The sequence below is a fragment of the Dermacentor variabilis genome, chromosome 2, assembly GCF_050947875.1.
Source record: "Dermacentor variabilis isolate Ectoservices chromosome 2, ASM5094787v1, whole genome shotgun sequence".
NCBI classification, from domain to species: domain Eukaryota; kingdom Metazoa; phylum Arthropoda; class Arachnida; order Ixodida; family Ixodidae; genus Dermacentor; species Dermacentor variabilis.
In genome coordinates, this window is record NC_134569.1 from 202,923,787 (window position 1) to 202,944,057 (window position 20,271).

The window sequence follows — 20,271 nt, forward strand, 5'->3', positions numbered from 1 at the left end:
CAATTACTACTATGTACAGCGATCCACGCGTAACTCTCGCGTGTGTCCGAAGGTTCAAGTTCGGCTACCAAACGCACCGTCGAACAGCCGGCCTTGAAGCTTCGATGGGCACACACACACCTATACGAGTGGATCACATTACATATTAGTAATTCACGGTGTATATTGCAAAATCTGTCTTCGCTGCACAAATACAACCTAGCAAATGTCACTTTTGAGCATGTATATCAACACCAACGGTTATCACGATTTCGAGATCCACATAACATGCAACAGACTGGTACGATATATGCTGCATTTTCAAGAAAAATGTAAATATATTTATTGCATGCTGCAATACAGAGTACAAGATATACATAAATCACAGGAAATATAAACATGCACAATCACCAAACACATCGGTAAGTACAAGAACATGTACATTTCCCACAAAAGTATCTAAAATATATGTATTGATCAAATCTGTTATTAGAGAAGAAACAATGTATAGCGGCACTGAAAGAGCCTGAGTTTACCTCGCAGTGTTTCGGGCCACATAAAGGAATAAATTTTCAGTATAAGGCTCAATGAACGAAAATTCAAGTTTTGATGCCTTGAAAAAAAAAAGGGATATTGCAAAGGTGAATTAGGGAAGCAATTGAAATGCAGAGCAAACGCAGAAGACACCTGTTATTTTGTAAACTAATGTAATCGCAAAGCATTATGAAAAGTTTGGAAAGTCGATATAAGCGTAACTGGCCAACATTTTTCGGACTGAAACAATACTTTCCAAGCGTAGACGTGCTTTAAGTGAGGCTTAAGCCAGAAGCATTATTGCTAATTTTCTCTTTCTAACAAGATTACTTGAGCACGAAAAATATGTAGAATTTTTTAGTGCCTACATAGTTTGTCCTCTTTTGTGAAATGAGAGTTCTCTGTGCTAAACGTGCTGTGTAGCAGATTTTCTAACTACAATTCCAGTTTCTATAAATTTTTGTCTTGTAACCCGAAGGCACTGGTACATATAGAATATGTAGTTTGAAAATAGGTTCTTTTCTTATTATAAATCAAGAGTGAATATTCCACATTTACTATTGTGTGGGTGCAAAGTGCAGTAGAAGGCCTGATAAAAGCAAGCCACTGTTGAGTAAACGATTTTGCTGAGCACGAAAGGTGGACAGTGTTTTAAAATACATAGTAAATTTCTAAATTATTTGCCCTTAGATGCAATAATACAAGATTAGGGCTTGCTGTAGCATGTGAGTATGCAAATTAGCAAATATGGTTTAATAAATTAGCCATACTCTGGTTACTAAAAGAACACAGGCAGTCATGTAAAAGTTCAAGTTAAATATCACACTGTTAACATTTGCCAGCAAATGGTCGTATCAAACATTATAAATATACTGAAAAAGGTGCTTTCTTGGGATAGTTGGCAATTAATGAGAAAAAATTACGTACAGCGTGAATTACAACGACTGCGAGAGACGACACACTGCGCTGACTTCCAACAATATTTTATGGCGTTGCCACATTATGTGTATGTATACAAGAGCGGGCATGCGCAGAAAATGAGTCACAAGGGGCGTTTAACAGCAAGTCATTGTACTAAGCACGTGGTCACCTGAAAAAAAAACATTATAATTTCTATCTCATGAAATACAATACTTCACTAGGGTCAGCGTGATAGAGGGGGCACTAACGCACACACTACCCAGTTTTCTGGTCAAATTTGCTTCTATAATTTCCCGGATGACTTGTGTCTCGCTAAAACTTCCGTATCTTCAAAGAGGGGCACGCAGCCAGTTCCAGGGCAATGGATGCCGAAGTGGCCTTGAACAGTGTTATGGACGTTATAGTGCACTCTTAAACGATCATTTAGGCACCCGCCTGTCCGTCCAACGTATTTACTGCCTCAAAATAGGGGAATATGGTAAACCAAATTCGTTGCACATATCGCAAAACGTTTTCTGTGCCCGACAGAGCAAGAACTCTGACGCGATTGAGGCGCGTTTACACACTTACAGAGCTTTGCCAGCTTTTCCGGGGTTGAGAAAAGGACTGTGATTCCTGGAGGTTGCCGAATCTTTTTTAGCCTATCGGAGACATGCACATACGGTGGCACTGCAAACCGATGTTTTTCAACCAGCTGGTTCCTTGACTGAGCAGGCTCATCACAGTTTGTGCCCCTCAGGAGCTGTTCCGCTATGGCTGAAATTAAGGCCAAAGGGTAGTCAACCCTAGAAAGGCGATCAACCTGTGCAGCAAGACTAAGTTGCATCTCGTGTGAGCAAGATTTATTGAGGCTGTTAAGGATGCAAAACTTTTAATACCTCATTTAACGAGGTTTGAGTGTGCAGAGTTAAAGGGCAAGAGTGACTTCTTCTCGGTTCGAAGCACCAGCCTCAGATCTACAAAGCGCGAGGAATCATCAATGGGGACCTCATGCGTTAGTTGTAGAGGCTTTCTTAAACATCTCCAAGACTCCCGAAGCAGCAGGCTCGAAAGCGTGATCAGTGCAATCAATAAATACCAGGTAGCCATTTACAAACCTGCACACTTTGACAGGAGATGCATCTAGGTGACCTTCAATATCGAAATCATGAGCTAGATAAATATCATATAGTTGCGGCGTGAGGCATGATCCTATACAAACACCATTTATTTGTATATTGTGAAGGATTATGCTTGGCGCCGCCAGTGATATTTATCTAGCTAATTATGATTGAAACATTCAAGGTCACCTGGATGCGTCTCACGTTGTCAAAGTGTGCAGGTTTGTGGACGAATACCCGGTATTTATTGATTGCAGTGATCACGCTTTAGAGCCTGCTGCTTTGGGAGACTTGGAGATCTTTTAAGAGCTGCAGCCTCTAGAACTAACAAATGAGGTCCCCATTGATGATTCTTTGCGCTTTCTAGATCTCAGGCAGTGCCTTGAAAACAAACAGGTGTGCTAGTGCTTTGAACCGAGAAGTAAGAAGTCACTCTTGCCCTTTAACTCTGCACATTCAAAGCTTGTTAAACGAGGTATTGTGAAGTTTTGCCTCATTAACAGCCTCAATAAATCTTGCTCACATGAAATGCAAGATAGTATAGCTGCACAGGTTGATCACCTTTCTTTGGCCTTAACTTCAGCCATAGCGGAACAGCTTCTGAAGGGCACAAAACGTGATGAGCACAGTCAAGGAACCAGCCGGTTGAAAGACACAGGTTCACAGTGCTACCGTATGTGCATGATGTCTCCGATAGGCTAAAAAAGATTCCGCAACCTCCAGGAATCACAGTCCTTTTCTCAACCCCGGAAAAGCTGGCAAAGCTCTGTAAGTGTGTAAACGCGCCTAAATCGCGTCAGAGTTCTTGCTCTGTCGGCACAGAAAAGATCTTGCGATATGTGCACCGAATGTGATTTACCATATTCCCGTTTTGAGGCAGTAAATACGTTGGACCGACAGGCAGGTGCCTAAATGATCGTTTAAGAGTGCACTATAACGTCCATAACACTGTTCAAGGCCACTTGGGCATTCATTGCCGGGACTGCTGCTGCATGCCCCTCTTTGAAGATACGCAAGTTCTAGCGAGACACAGCTCACCCGGTACATTATTGAAGCTGATTGCACCAGGAAATTGGGTAGTGTGTGCGTTAGTTCCCCCTCTATCACGCTGACCCCTAGTGAAGTCTTGTATCTCCACAGATAGATATTGTGATTTTTTTTTCGTGACCATGTTCTTAGTACACTGACTTGCTGTTAGAACACCCCTTGCGACTGCCTTTCATTTTCTGCGCCCCCCCATGACCCCTCTTGTGTATAAACACACTATGTGGCAACGCAATAAAATATTGTTGGAAGTCAGCGCAGTGTATGTGATCTCTCGCAGTCCTTGTCCTTCCCACTGTACATCATTTTTTATACTGCACAGTGAATATTAATTGATTCAAAATTAGAACAATATAGTACACATCTGAGCTGCAAAAATGCAATTGATGCAGCAAATGACGTTTAGCTTTCCAAAAGAAAAAAAAATGTTCACGGTTAACCACGAGGTGCAGGGACTCCATTCTCTGAGCATCTTGACCAATAAATGCAGCGCATGGCATTGCTGGAATCTTGCGTCCTGCATTAGCAAAATAAGAAGAGAATCATGAGAGTTCAGTCTGCAATTACATATGTACACTGTGGAAAATTTGATAAGGCAACAAGCTCCTGAAAGTAACAAACTTAATTAATGTGACTGGAACAATGCAGATCTCAGGCAACTGGGCAAGACAGGTGAAAGGTAGGAGAAACCTTTATTATGCAAATTTAGGAATTGCATTTACTGTGAACACTAAACCACTATGTCACTTTGAATACAAGGCACATACAGCAGCAAAAGCAAATAAATTTACAGTAGCCTTTTCACCATAGAAAATAAGAGTGAATTAAATTTAATGACACTACCAATGACATCTCTCAACAGACATTTGTCCAAGAGTGTGTATGTGACCTTAATATAAATTGACATGAAATCTGCAATATATCTCTGCATTACACTTTATAAGTACTGCAGCTGAGAACCTTAAGGGATATGGCACATTAAGAGTGACATGCATAAGACATTAAAAAATGGCTTTTTTACACAACATTATTATACTAGGAGACAGAGTAGTTTTACAGAGAGTGGGGGGAAGGAGGGATTGTATATAAGTGTTCATATTCAATGAACCTCAGAGCCACAACCATTTCTCATCCTGTGTTGCCACTACCCGCATGGGTCGCTATGGTTGTAAATTGGCTACCCACCCTCTCCCGCCTAAAAGTACATTTTTCCACATGGAAAATCACCATAGCATTGCATTTGATTGAATAAGTCCTCCTGTGCATGTTTTTTTTTCTCGTCTTGTAATGGCTAGGTTCAACATGGTCAAGTTGTCTGAAAACTGCCAAGCCCCAACCAATACTTTGTGTAGTTTCAAAATTATGAAACATTCATTTTTCAAGACTTGTCCCAAATTAAGCATGGGGCAGATTTTCATGATGCAAATGAGGAAAGGTTGTGCTTAGTGACAATGATAGGCCTACTATATTCTGCAAAACTGTGTGAAATGACATATGCTTGCAATATTCATGAGCAGCTAGCTCAGTACAAGAAATAGGCGCAATGCCTGCGCAAATGTTTTTTGACACCCATGAGAGGTTCTAGTTTCTTGTAATTTCTTCAAATCCCTTGCAGTCTAGATTGCAATCCGGCGCATTTTGATATTGTATTTGAAATAAAAACAGCTCAAATTTTAAGGTTTTGAGAATTATACTGGATTAAATTAAAGGTAGCAGAGTAATGCAACGAGCAAATAACAAGCTCATTGCATGGAGTAAAGAAATATTCCTTTCCTGCAAAAACATTGGTAGCAGGAAGGTCATACGAAATTACCACTGAATGCACAATAAAGAATATCATGCTGGAATGCTCCAGTCTGTGAATATTCTTGCACAAAGAAAATCCTCATTATGAAAGGCCATCAAGAAAATGCAAGTGTATGCTTTGGATCAGCAGTCATACCTGCAGTACGCAGTACAATCGGCAATATTTAAAAACACACACAACTGCACATAATATCAAGCTTAGGCCGCCAAGGAGCCTCAGAGTTTTAAATTATAACTTGACTTACTACATTAAACTTCACACCTATATCTACTTACAATGTTGTCTTCCCAACTGCTTCCTAGAAGACATCAACCATCTATCTGCCTGAAGGCGAATGCAAGTGGCTTGCTCTTGATGGAGGGCACCAAGGCTGGGCATTGTGAAATTGCTGCTATCATCTGCATGACCTGCGAGAAACAACGCTCTAAGTTCAAGATAAACAAATGCTATTAGAATGAAAGACAAGATCACTGGCAATGAGCCTCGTTTTGATTTGCACGAGAAAAGCAAAAAATATGGACTTTGTGCTGCTTACTGAAAAAGAAGCAAGCTTCCTTCCAGATGTTGCAGTCATGCATTAACATTGTCACACAGCTGCACGTTTGTATGCTCATATGCTGCTGTCGCTACTCTGCCAGCATGCTTTGCATCGCTTATTATTTCAAGTTATATTGATCATTGTGTTTTCTTCCCAATTTTTGGCAAATAGCACCAGCAAAGAAGTAGCTCACCTACACACACACTCCCTTGTGAGGAGCAAATTCACATACACGCACGCATGCATGCACGCGCGCGCGCACACACACACGCACACACACACAACAAACACACAAGCCTCTACCACATAAGCAGCTTCCGACGTTTGACACACTGCATTTTTTATCCTTTGACACTCCTACTGCTAGGCATAAAAAAGCCTTCGTGTGACCAATCCCAAACTCCTCAACCTACACTTCCAGCTTAAACACTTTCTCGAGAGCCAGGACAAGCCTTGCAGCTTCCCCAGTTCTCCAAACTGTAGTTACGAATTTCAATAGGGCTATAGGCGACAGCTCTCGAAGGGCTTGCAAACTACCAGGAGAGACCTAAAGCTTGCATATGATACCTCTAAAGCACAACAACAACACTCCAAATTTTCAAAATTCATTAGAGCTCCTGAGGACAATTGCTATATACGTAGGACGTCTCGAATAACCTGCTGTTCACAATTTCAGCGGTTGTCTGTATCAACGGAAATGTGGACTAATGGGAAATTCACGTCTTTAATGATATTTGGGGTTTCACGTGCCAAAACCACTTGCTGATTATGAGGCACGCCGTAGTGGAGGACTCCGGAAATTTTGACCACCTGGGGTTCTTTAACGTGCACCTAAATCTAAGCACACGGGTGTTTTCGCATTTCGCCCCCATCGAAATGCGGCCGCCGTGGCCGGGATTAGATCCCGCGACCTGGTGCTCAGCAGCCCAACACCATAGCCACTGAGCAACCACGGCGGGTGGAAATTCACGTCTTTAAGATCAGAATTAGTGTAATGGTGAAACACACTGCCAGATTTCTTAATCATTTATTTATGCTCTGGATGTAACGTTCCCTTTAGAATAACAATCAAGGATATCAATCCCATCAGGGCAGAGGAGGGAAAAAGGAGGGAGCGTATACCTGACGCCTTCCCACCGATCCTCCTGAGAAACGGCGCCTCATACAGCAGTTGTCCAGGTTGGCTTCAAACCGAACTCGGGTTTCAGGCGGCAACACTCGCTGCACCAAATTGGAAGAGTTTTATTGCGAGTAAAACTCTACCGGCCTTATGCAATACATATGCACGCACACAAAACGCACTCGCGCGCACGCAAATATACGCACTCTCAAAGCGCAGGCACAAAAGCACGCACGCGCACATTGATAAACACGAACAAGCACACATACATGCAGGCAGACACGCTATCACGTGCACGCACACACAGCGACCCACACAGAAACAAGCTCACAAAACACGTACGCACTAGACACACGCAAGCACGCCGGCCCATACAAACCGGCATGTACGCGCGCGCACGCACACACACACACACACACACACACACACACGCACACAAAGCGAGTTGAGCGCACGCACACACACGAATCGAGCCGAGCGCGAGCACGCACATACGCACAGACAAAACGAGCCGAAAACATGCTAAAGGCGCCCGGCAAGCAGCAACAGCAGCACGCGACCGCATCAGGGAGAACCAATACCGCGCCAGTTCTTTCGAAAGGTGGCAAAGTCAGTCGTCCTTTTTCTACGCGACGCAAAAGTGGTCGACCACATTACAAGAAGCCACGCTGAACGCACAAAAGAATCACATGTACGAACGTTCAAGCGCTGAGAAACAAAGCGTAACTATGCAGGCGCACCGCGCCCGATACAAGACGGGGCGCGATCGAGGTAGTTAACTTGCCCTACTAGGAGTGCAGCTGCTCTTGCATTAGTGAATTATGCTACGAGGTCACAGTAAGAAACTTCTAGAGCGAACAAGAACACGTAACCCACCAAAGAAATACTAAATAAATGGGCACTTGCCTGAAAATTCCCATTATGGCAGTACTACCGACCGCCGACACAGGGCACATTGCAACTGCTCGTCTCAGCGTCCGTGGATCCATCTTCCAGTGCGTACTAACGCTTTGCTTTGAAGTGGAGCACGAGTAATACACAAAGCACAGGCCACACCTTTTTCTACACCGCGCACAAAACTAATCACACGTGTAAAATTATTTCGCACAGCGCGAGACGCGAACGCATTTCATGTAGCGAGAGATTGCAATAATGGCGTAGCTTCCGCCTTCCCGTCCTGCCGCGCGCCGAAGTGACGGCATGTGACTGTACAGCGTCCTCCTGTCACTTCCGGTCGCTTTTCATTGGGCAGGGGGCGGCCGCGCAAATTGAACGTTTATTCTGACAGGTTTGCGTGCTCGCATGGCCGCCTGTTTGCTGCTGCTTCGTTCTGGTCTCCAACTAGAGCGGTGAGGCGGGTAGTTGTTACTACGTTTTGTGCCGAGCATTTTTTTTTGGGGGGGGGGCGCAGTCTGTGCTGCATGACTGAGGGTACAGTACACAAATTGGGACCGTGAGCGAGACGATCGGCGCTACTCTGCTGGTGCGATTAGATTATTTGCTGCGTCCGAACGAAGCAACCTTGCGAGGTCACAGTGTAGTTACAGCGATTTCCTGGCTCGATAAAGACCCTCACATCTTGGTCGTGCGACAGCGACGCGTAAGCATTCATGAGGCGACTGAAGAATGTGTTTGTAAGAGCGTATGCTGTGCATAGGCAATTACAGCTTTGACGACACCAGCCCCTAATATATAGGCTGAGCCTTACAAACTGTGTCCGAGGATGCGCTTAGAAAGCAGACCAGTAGCTTAGTAAAACTCTGAATAACTTAGGCAAGGTACATGGAGATTCGGATTTGAGAACTTCCAGCGTGATCTCGCCGCTATAGATGTCTTCGTTATGGCTTCACCAAGCAAATTGTGCGTTGATGCCATTGTACAGCAGAGGCTCGTCAAACAGCACGTCCCTGTTTGTTCAGCAATGTATCCACACAGCTTCTTTAATTTCGCCATTTTTTGTTGGGCTTTTAAGGACACCGAAACATTCGTCCAGAATTGTGCACGTTGCTCGCGCGTTTTCATTCTGCTATTGCAGTTTGCCTTAGAAGTGTTTAATTGCATGATAATATAATTGTGAGCACAAAATATAGTGATAATTAAATTGTAAGTGAAAGTGCGTACATTTTCTCAATGATACATCTTGGAGTGGCCGTCATGCCAGTAACATCAGAATCCTAGAAAAAGATCGACAGTCACTTAGGAATGCGAAAATTTAATGACTTCATGGATGTACACTTGCAATTATCACGTGACCGTGATACGTCCTACATTGTCACGTGTCCTTTACAATCCTACCTTCATCTGCCGCAGTCCACCTTGCTACAGTTTGTACGAACCTTAACCGAATTTATTCCACCCTAATACACATTATTTACCCATAATTGCTTATAATTAACGTTGTTCTATTTACTACCTTCTGTATCACTACTGACGTCATACAAGACGCTGATGACGTCACATTTTATTGCTTTATTATACATACTTTCAAGGCCTAGTAGATACAACAGAAAGAAGGGGCGAAAGTATACAATATTTGCACTGCAGGGCAAGAATAGAAAATCAAACTGTAAGACACTTTGAACAGCGATGTTGAATTAGTGGTGTCACAAATTGAGACTGTGGAGGCGGAAAGGCGGTTTCATTCAGTGGCTGTTGTTGGCAAAAAGGAAGAATGGCACATGAATTTTGTGTTGATGGTCCATGTGAGAAGAGATATAACTTGGTGGGGTGAAAATATTTTCTTTAAAGGGACACTAAAGGTTACCAGAAACTCAAGTTAAAGTGGTGGAGCAATGTTCTAGAACGTCTAAGGCGTCAATATAATCGCGAACAGAGCTTTAGTAACCGAGAAATTGAGGTAAATGCATGACACGATTTGAGACCCCCCAGCGACATTCCGGTACTAGCCCGATGACGAAAGCACTCCTCATAATTTGTGTTACTAATACTCAACTACTCGTACTAAAATATAATTTCATTCGATTATAAGACGGAAAAAAATGCTACTTGTCTACGTCTATTCGATTCAAAGAAAAAATAACATTTTGACGTTACCCTTGAGTAGTATGGGTGATCGAACGGTTTCGTTTTCGCTCGTCTCTGCGCGCTCGACTCTGCGCCGCGCACGCTTTGAAGTTTCAGTAGTTTCGTGATCGCGTCGTGCTGTGAGGGTTCTGCTGGCTCGCGAAACTTTCATTTGGAACAAGCAGCGAGAATGCCGCGTCCATGTGATGTCGTGGGAAGCCCTCGTTGCTTTCCCGCTCCGGAGAACCGGTGTCGAGGCCGCCGTCGTAGTACGCAACGACGCCGGCAGTGCGAGCCCTCAGCAGCAGGTCGCGCTCGCCGGTGCTCAAATCGCTGAAGTTGAGCCCACCATCGCGAGCCAATGTGTCGGTGTCAGGGTCCATTGCGACGTGCGTCGAAGTTTGCGTCATAGAATGAAGTACCAGCTTATGGGTGTCTTGCGCTGGAGTTTGAGGTATAGTAGCGGCGCCTGGTGGCGGTGCGGGAAACGACATCTGGGTCGTGCCAGCTTGGGTCGTATTGAGCCCTGGCTGTGGCGAAGCACGTTTCTAGGCCGAGTTTTGCGTCGATTCGCACTTTTTATGCCCTGTTGCGAGTGCGAAAAGGCTCGTCACTTCTCACAGACCACGCCGACCACGCTGCGAGCTCGCCGCAGCCTATAGTTTAACGAAAACGGACTCTCCGTGTGCCGTGGGACGTAATGTGGGACGTAATTCGTTTCTCCTTCCGCTAGCCACCATACTCCCGCTTTCGCTCTGCTGTCGGCTCTGTCTTGGCTCTGTTTCTGGCCGCGCGTTTGCGTTTTGCGCAGAAAAGCCGTAGCGCCGTCTGCGGACGCCGTCCTACTCACCGATGGCGCGACGTCACTATGAGACCATGATGTCAGTACTCCTCGATCGGAGGGCGGACGAATTGAACTGCGCTAGAGGTACGCGGACACTTCAGAACGCATTTTCTCTTAAAATAAGTCTCTCCTTGGCACGAAACAAGCGTTTCGAGGTTTATGTGATGGTATTTCAACAGTCCACGTTGACTTAATAGTAACCTTTAGTGTCCCTTTAAGAGAAGGGTTAAGGTACCATATTCTATGAAAAATACAGAGACGAAGGTACCTACGACGTAACCAAAGGTCAGGTTGACCTAGTGTTCTTTTCATGGACGTGACGCTAGAATGACGTGAATAATTTGAGAGAATAAAAGGGCGGCGCGGTTCTGAATGCTTTCAAGGGAAATGACAAGATTGGCATGAGCAGGGTCCCGTATGGATGGTTGTTGCGGAGAACGCCATCTTTCCTACCTGAAAGGCCATAAAATGCTTTCGCATTAAAAATGCAATACATACACACCTTGCTCAATGCGTGAACGTGTACACGTTACTTAGGTTTATGCATCAATGCGTTCAACACCCTTCAGTCGTTGATTTAACACCCTTCTTCTAGCAAAGTCGCACCTTATGTGTGGTATACACTTGTGATAGGGTGTTGTGACCGAAAAGGGTGCTAAATGGGTGTGGACGTGGGTGTGAATGCAGAAAGCACCCCTCTTAACACCCATAAGGGTGTAAAAATGTTTAGTGTGTAGTGGCGCAGTAAGCGAAAAGCAGCTCGGCTGTGTGCCGCAGTTAGTTTCGAGTGTACTGAATCTTACTGGTAGAAGTTCGCGACGCATTCTCTGACCCGAAAGAAAAGTATTGTAATTTATTTGGTAACTTCTTGGGATACCTTGAGGCTTGCTCGCCGTGTCTGGAGTTATGAAGCGGTTAGCAGAAAAGCAAGCCGGCCATAGTGAGTTAGTTTTGCATGTACTGAATTTTAGTGGCACAAGTTTGTAAGACATTTTATAGCCCTGCAACAACATATACCTTATGTAGGTACTCACGCTTGTCGAAAACGCGACGAGCGATTGCTGAGAGTGATAACACGGGAGTGTTGCATGCGCCGGCAGGACGCGTAAAAGATAACACGGAGGAGCTCAAGAACATGACATTTATGTATTCTGAGCGACTGAAAACAGGCTTTGCACCCACAAATCTGTCTTGAGTGCGACTAGGAGGCATTGTGCGAGTGTGTAACATGGTCTGGCTGAGCCTGTGTTGTAGCCACCTTCGTGTACTTGGCGTACCATCGCGTCGACGGAGGCCAAGTTGTTTTGGAAACGCGCAGTGTTTGGATCGCACCGCTGGTGCGATCGGTTGTTGGGAACTCGGCGCTGACGCCCGTGGTTGTACCTGGGTCGCAAGCCCCAAGGGTAGCGTTGGCCTGGCGGCCTGGGGTACAACTGGAAGCATCCGAAGGTCCCGGCAAAGCATGAGTCGACTGGTAACAACAAAACAACTTGTTTATTTTAACATCGCAAAGAGTTGGCGGTCAGGTTGACCGAAGTAGAGAGACGGGAGAGCACTTTACTCAACAGAAGAAATCGGAGCCCTCCTTTTGGCGTCCGGGGGCAGCTGTTTTTATACTCTCGCAGTTGAGGGCAAGAAGGAACCCCTCAATAGACGAGCACGTGAGTGTACAATGGGCTAAGGTGACGCACACTGCCGCCGGTCGGGCACAAAGACTGGAAGGAGAGGGTGACCCCTTGCTTTCGCATCGCCTGGTTCGGGCACAATGACTGGAAGGAGAGGGTGACCCCTTGCTTTCGCATCGCCTGGTTCAGGCACAATGACTGGAAGGGGAGGATGACCCCTGCTGTCGCATCGCCTGGTTCAGGCACAATGACTGGAAGGGGAGGATGACCCCTGCTGTCGCATCGCCTGGTTCGGGCACAATGGCACATACACTCACACACGCACATGAAGACACGTGGCATCGGAACATGCCTGGAAACGCCTGGAAACGCCTGGCGGGGAGCGTTGCGGCGACGCCGAACGGGCCAAAATGTCTGCCGCCCCGCCGCAGTCGCGCCGCCAAAACCGCGTGTCGCAGGCGAAACGCAACAGACCGCCCCGCCGGGGGAAGGAGATCCCGATGGACAGGGGACTGCATCCGCTGTCCGGAGGGATGTCGCTCGATGATGCTCATAACCGAAGTCGGGCGTCCCTCGACGTTTCTTGAGCGCAGCGCACAGAGAAGGCCTCGTTCTCTCGTTCAGGTTCGCACGGGACACTGCAAAGTGACTTCGGGAGAGTTCACATTTTTGTTCTCGTTCCCGGCAAGCGTTAGAACTACGCTGAAACTCAACCGCTCAGTCAGCAAGCACGGCACAACCCTCACTAAGCCCTGCCAGGCTCTTTCCCCTTTTTATACCACTGCCTAGTTCCTTACAGTAGTCTAGCATCACTCAGAACGCGTCCACAAATTGGAAAATTGCACTAGAAAGCATATCATCACTTTGAAACACTAAACAAAAGCAATATGTTAAAAAAATTCCTGCCTCAGGAAGAAAAACATCAGTAACAAACAATTTTGAGGCTGATTCCTACGTTAGGGGCTTCGACTTAAGCCATCGGCGTTACCGTTGAGACTCCCCTTTTTGTAACGCACCTCAAAGGAATATTGTTGTAAAGCGAGGCTCCAGCGCAGGAGGCGGCCATTTTTGGGAGAGATGGTCTGCAGCCATTGGAGAGGGCAGTGATCCGTCTCAATGATAAACCTCGAGCCGGCTAGATAGCATGACAATTTCTGAACGGCCCACACGAGACATGCACACTCTTTCTCGGTGGCGCTATACGCCTGCTCACGACTGGTCAGCTTACGACTAGCATACAGGACGGGGTGTTCTACTTCTCCATTTTCCCGTTGGCACAGTACAACGCCCATGCCTCGCTCACTAGCATCGCACTGAACAATGAACCCTTTTGTATAGTCTGGTGATCGTAGCACAGGCTGGCTTGTTAGGGCACTCTTTAGGGCGCTAAAAGCTCTTTCCTTTGTCTCGTTCCAGACGACTGTTTGAGGCTCTGACTTTCTTAGAGCATCTGTCAGGGGAGCCGCGATATCAGAGTACCTGGGGATGTACCTCTGATAGTAGCCGGCGACACCTAAGAACGACCGAATATCGGTCTTCGTGCGTGGTTGCGGAAAGTCTCGCACAGCGCCCACCTTTATTTCAGAGGGGCGGCGACGACCCTGACCAATCACGTGACCGAGGTAGACAACCTCGGCCTGTGCTAACTGGCACTTAGGAGCCTTTACTGTCAAGCCCGCTTCGCGCAGGCGGGTTAGCACTGCCCGCAAGTGTGCCATATGCTCAGACCAGGATGCGGAGAATATCGCTACGTCGTCTAGATACGGTAAAGCGAATTCTTGCTGTCCCCGCAACACTTTATCCATGAGGCTTGAAAAACAGTATGGCGCGTTCTTCAAACCAAAACTCAACACTTTAGGACGGAATGTTCCCATTGGTGAAATGAACGCCGCATACCTACTAGCCTCTTCTGTAAGTGGAACCTGCCAATAACCCCTGACAAGATCTAGGGTGGAAATAAACTGAGCGCTACTAACTTTCTCAAGGCGCTCCTCGATGTTAGGGATCGGATAAATTTGATCTTTAGTGAAGGAATTAAGCCTGCGGTAGTCGACGCAAGGACGAGGTTCCTTGCCCGGTACCTCAACTAAAATCAAAGGGGAGGTATAATCACTCTCACCTGCCTCAATAACACCGAGCTGTAGCATTTTCTTTACCTCCGCCTCCATAATATCGCTCTGGCGGGGTGACACCCGATACGCCTTGGATCGTACTGGCTCTGGGGAGGTAAGTTCTATATCATGAGTAAGTACAGAAGTCCTACCAGGCCTCTCAGAGAACAGACCTTGAAACTCTTGTAAGAGCTGGTGTAGTTCGGTTTTCTGTTCCGGCGACAGCGATGCTCCACTGACTAAGTCACTAATGACTTGACCGGTGTCTTCCCTGTTCGTGACTGAGCCTAGTCCCGGAAGCTCGACCGGAAGCTCTTCAGGAACGTTTACCATCATGCACACGACTGCTTCCCTTTGTCTATAAGGTTTGAGCAGATTACAGTGGTAAACTTGCTGTGCTTTCCGCTTTCCTGGCAGACTTACCACGTAGTTAACGTCCGACAGTTTCTGAACAATTCGTGCTGGGCCCTCCCACTGCACGTCTAGTTTGTTGTTTAGCGATGTGCGCAATATCATGACCTCATCGCCCACCTCAAAACGACGGGCCCTGGCTGTCCGATCATAATAAACCTTGGCCCTCTGCTGGGCCTTTGTCATTGCTTCACCTGACAACTCCTGTGCCCTTCTTAAGCGTTCGAGGAGCTTAAGTACGTACTCCACCACGACTGGGTCGTCGCCCCTACCTTCCCACGATTCTCGAAGCATGCGAAGCGGAGATCGAAGCGAGCGACCGTACACCAGTTCAGCTGGCGAAAACCCCGTAGCCGCATGCGGCGCGGTTCTTAATGCAAACATCACCCCAGGCAGACACAGCTCCCAGTCAGTTTGATGTTCAAAACACAAGGCTCTCAACACGCGCTTCATGACGGAGTGGAGCTTCTCAACGGAATTCGACTGTGGGTGGTACACTGAGCTGTGTAACAGCTTTACCCCACACCTTTCGAGAAAAGTTGTCGTCAAAGCGCTAGTAAACACTGTGCCCTGATCTGATTGGATTTCCGCAGGGAAACCAACTCGCGCAAATATGGACAGTAGTGCATTAACTATCTCAACTGAGCTGAGTTCTTTAAGCGGCACTGCTTCAGGGAACTTTGTCGCTGGGCAGATCACAGTCAAAATGTGTCTGTACCCCGTGGCTGTTACCGGCAGAGGTCCCACTGTATCAATAACGAGCCGTCTAAAAGGCTCCGTAATGATAGGTACCAATTTCAACGGCGCCCTCGATTTGTCCCCTGGTTTGCCCACCCGCTGACAGGTGTCACATGACCTCACGAAGTGGTCTGCGTCCCGAAAACACCCTGGCCAATAGTACTCTTGCAAGAGACGGTCCTTAGTTTTCTTAACTCCTAGGTGTCCGGACCATGAACCCCCGTGTGACAAGCGCAACAGATCCTGACGATAGCATTGAGGCACGATCAGCTGATCGAACTCCACTCCTCGGCGGTCTAGATACTTCCGGTACAGGACTCCACCTCTTTCCACAAAACGCGCAGTTTTCCTGGCGATACCTTCTTTGACATTGCAGCGTATGTTTTCTAGGCTACCATCCTTCTCTTGCTCGGCTATCAAAGCCGACCGGCTGACTTTTAGCAACCTATCCAGTCCGTCTGACGTAGGCGCGATGAGCAAATCAGTAGATAGCTCTTCTAACTTTCCCGTGTCGGGCGTTTCCTCTCCAGTATCTGGCGCCTTTAACGTTACAGACTCAAGTTTATTCAGTTCGGGCGTGCTCTGAATATCAGCTTGCTGCGCCTCTGACCCTTTTTCGTTGTTTGATAACGTCGGCCCCGCAACTACCGCCTTTGCAGCGAGCTCCCGAACCTTCGATCTGGTTAAGGCCTGAACACTAGCTTCACCAAACAAAAGCCCCTTCTCGCGCAGGAGGTGATCGGACCTGTTTGAAAATAGGTACGGGTACTGAGGTGGCAGCATAGATGACACTGCGGCCTCCGTCTCAAGCGCTCCGAAAGGTCCTTCAATAAGCACTTTTGCTACCGGCAGACACACGCTATGAGCTTCCACGGCTTGCTTGATCCATGCGCACTCGCCCGTGAACATATGGGGTTCTACATAAGACGGGTGAACTACATCCATCGTAGCTGCGGAATCGCGAAGCACTCGGCAGTCTTTCCCGTTCACGAGGAGGTCTCGCATGTAAGGCTCGAGAAGCTTCATGTTCTCGTCAGTGCTGCCTATTGAAAAAAACACAACTTTTGGTGTTGTTTCCGGACACTGCGCCGAAAAGTGACCCGGCTTCTGGCACGTATAACAAACGCCCGCTCGCCTCATCTCGAACCGCTTTCTGCGTTCGGCTTCGGCTGCCGCCGTCTCCTTAGGTTCGGTCGCACTGCTTCCACTCGCATCCGCACTACGCGTGTTCCCCTTTGCTCTCATGGGTGTGAACTTCGGCCTCTCAAACTTCGAGCCAAATTCACCCTTTTGACCGTCCTTAGCTCCGCGAGCCCGACGCGTCACAAACTCCTCGGCTAGCTCAGCGGCTTTAGCCACCGTACAAACGTCTGGCCTATCCAAGACCCAGTACCTCACGTTCTCAGGTAACCGACTATAAAACTGTTCTAGCCCGAAACACTGCAGAACTTTATCGTGGTCACCAAACGCTTTTTCTTCTTTGAGCCACTCCTGCATGTTTGACATAAGCCTATACGCAAACTCTGTATATGACTCACTTTTGCCTTTCTCATTTTCCCGAAACTTCCGACGGAACGCTTCCGCAGACAGCCGGTACTTTTTTAGCAGACTCGATTTTACTTTGTCGAAATCCTCTGCCTCCTCTCTATCCAAGCGAGCGACTACGTCGGCCGCCTCGCCGGGTAACAAAGTGAGCAAGCGCTGTGGCCACGTTTCCCGAGAGAACCCCTGCTTCTCGCACGTTCGCTCAAAGTTAACCAGGAACAAACCAATGTCCTCTCCATGCTTAAAAACGGCCGCATCAGGTCAGTCATTTTGAACAATACGCGTTCTCCTGCACCGTGTGCCTGACTTCCATTACGAGCGCGTTCCATCTCTACCTCAAGACGCTTCATTTCCAAAGCGTGTTGACGGTCACGCTCTTGTTGCTCTCGCTCTTTCTGTTCTTTACGTTCACGCTCTTCTTTTTCTTTTGCAGTCTCCCTCTCTTCAATGGTCTCAAGGCATTCCGACAGCTCGTCATCCTCAGCCTCTAACTCAAGAATAGCCTTTAGCAGTTCAGGTTTTCTTAGTTTGTCTGAGACATCCAGACCCAACTCTCTTGCAAGCTCCAACAATTTCGGTTTGCGCAACGACTTCAAATCCATGGCTGCTCTGAATGCTGCTTTCTCTACTGCTTTCTCTACTGTTTTCTTGCCGCAAACTAACCCGGCAGCAACGACAACCACAATTACCAGCTCTGTTTCTGACACTAACAAAAGCCTGGCAAAGCTCAGAAGAAGAAAGTCCCGCACTCACCAAACCTCGCAGCCAAGAGTCCAGCGCAGTCGTTCCGCTGCAGGCAACCAGTCGTCACACAGGGCTCGTTGCACTGCTCCCGGATCGTCGTTGAGCTGCTCAGCATACAGTCAACTGCATCTCTTCGCTGCTGGCCTCCGTTGTCGCGATCTCACCGCTGGCAGACAGTTGTTTGAAGTCGGAGGTGATCTCACCGCTGCCAACCAGATGTTTGGATCGCACCGCTGGTGCGATCGGTTGTTGGGAACTCGGCGCTGACGCCCGTGGTTGTACCTGGGTCGCAAGCCCCAAGGGTAGCGTTGGCCTGGCGGCCTGGGGTACAACTGGAAGCATCCGAAGGTCCCGGCAAAGCATGAGTCGACTGGTAACAACAAAACAACTTGTTTATTTTAACATCGCAAAGAGTTGGCGGTCAGGTTGACCGAAGTAGAGAGACGGGAGAGCACTTTACTCAACAGAAGAAATCGGAGCCCTCCTTTTGGCGTCCGGGGGCAGCTGTTTTTATACTCTCGCAGTTGAGGGCAAGAAGGAACCCCTCAATAGACGAGCACGTGAGTGTACAATGGGCTAAGGTGACGCACACTGCCGCCGGTCGGGCACAAAGACTGGAAGGAGAGGGTGACCCCTTGCTTTCGCATCGCCTGGTTCGGGCACAATGACTGGAAGGAGAGGGTGACCCCTTGCTTTCGCATCGCCTGGTTCAGGCACAATGACTGGAAGGGGAGGATGACCCCTGCTGTCGCATCGCCTGGTTCAGGCACAATGACTGGAAGGGGAGGATGACCCCTGCTGTCGCATCGCCTGGTTCGGGCACAATGGCACATACACTCACACACGCACATGAAGACACGTGGCATCGGAACATGCCTGGAAACGCCTGGCGGGGAGCGTTGCGGCGACGCCGCACGGGCCAAAATGTCTGCCGCCCCGCCGCAGTCGCGCCGGCAAAACCGCGTGTCGCAGGCGAAACGCAACAGCAGTCACCCGTGTATTTGTGCACCTAAAGTGCAGGAAATAATGCCCGGGAAGGGAGGGGTGCTTGAAAATCGGATGTATTGTTCAGATTTTATAGCGTTGTTTGGGAGGAGTCCTTGCTGCGAAATGTACGAAAAGTGAATTTATCTGTAATGCCGCTCATTCACCACTTAAGCACGTTTCGCCTCTACACGCAATACTCCTGTTAGGTCCATATACGGAAATGATACATGCTTGTAATTTACTTTCTTTCAGCTGATGGCATCCGGTGGAGCTTCGTACGGCAATGACTGCTGCTTACCTGGTGCTACAACTTTGGATGAATGCAGAAGAAGCCCGGAACGAGTATTTATATGCAGCAAAATAAACATTTCATCATTTCAGAAGGCGTCTTGCGTTTTCTTTATGAAATTGCACCTGACGGATTCGGTGGAGTCTTGTAAAGGTGTTTCGCAATTATTTCTACTAAATAATGAAACGATTCCACGCCAAGGACACGCGAGGTTCAGCAGAAGCGAAAAAAATAAAATAAATAAATGCCGGGCCGAACAGCGTAGCCGGCGCGGCGGGTACCAACTGGTGTTCAAAACGCGCGCGCCCAAAACCGAAACCGGAAAGAGTCAATACCATCCGCTTGATGTGCTACAGTCAATTAGGCCGCTGGGCTTTATGGGAGTGTCCGCTCTTGTTGAAATTTCTCTATGGCTGTGCTTCGGGCGCTCCCTTGCCGGGATTACATTTGCCATGCTGTCACCGATGCCAGCAACCCACGGCACGTATGACGGGTCGCGATACCTCCGAGCGACTCCGTTCTAGCCGTTGAAGCAGACACTCCTTACACAATGTGGACTTGCGCAGCATTTCAATGCAAAATATCATGTCTTCTGCAATCTCGCCTTCTATACAATGGTACGCGTACCGTCTACCACAGTCTCACAACGTGCATCCGTCTTCCCTGGTGAAGACTTCCGCTCCTCCGATAAGTATCCGATAAGAGATACCTACGTTCTGCGATCTCAAAGCAAGGTGACTGCGTTTTAGTTGCTTAAAAAGTTGACAATGGATACGCGCCGATTTCATATATGAAACGTCACGTGCCAAGAAATCCAGGACCTGTAGTCACAAGGAGCTCTTAGGTTGGAATTCGTATTAAGAGCACATGACAGCTAATCCTGATTCTGGGCATATTATTCGCGAAGGCG

The 20,271-nt window shown here is 47.6% G+C and overlaps 1 protein-coding gene and 1 long non-coding RNA gene across 4 annotated transcripts in view; one reads left to right on the top strand and one right to left on the bottom strand.

The window, feature by feature from the left end:
• The window catches only part of LOC142573044 (calcitonin gene-related peptide type 1 receptor-like), a 198,325-nt gene that overhangs the window by 125,608 nt on the left and 52,446 nt on the right, over nt 1-20,271 (top strand). The gene's annotated exons all lie outside the window — the stretch shown is intronic.
• LOC142571151 (uncharacterized) lies at nt 3,439-8,176 on the bottom strand. Its single transcript, XR_012825783.1, has 3 exons — nt 7,950-8,176; nt 5,661-5,792; nt 3,439-4,095 (listed from the first exon to the last, which is right to left on the bottom strand). It is a non-coding gene; the product is annotated as an uncharacterized LOC142571151 (long non-coding RNA).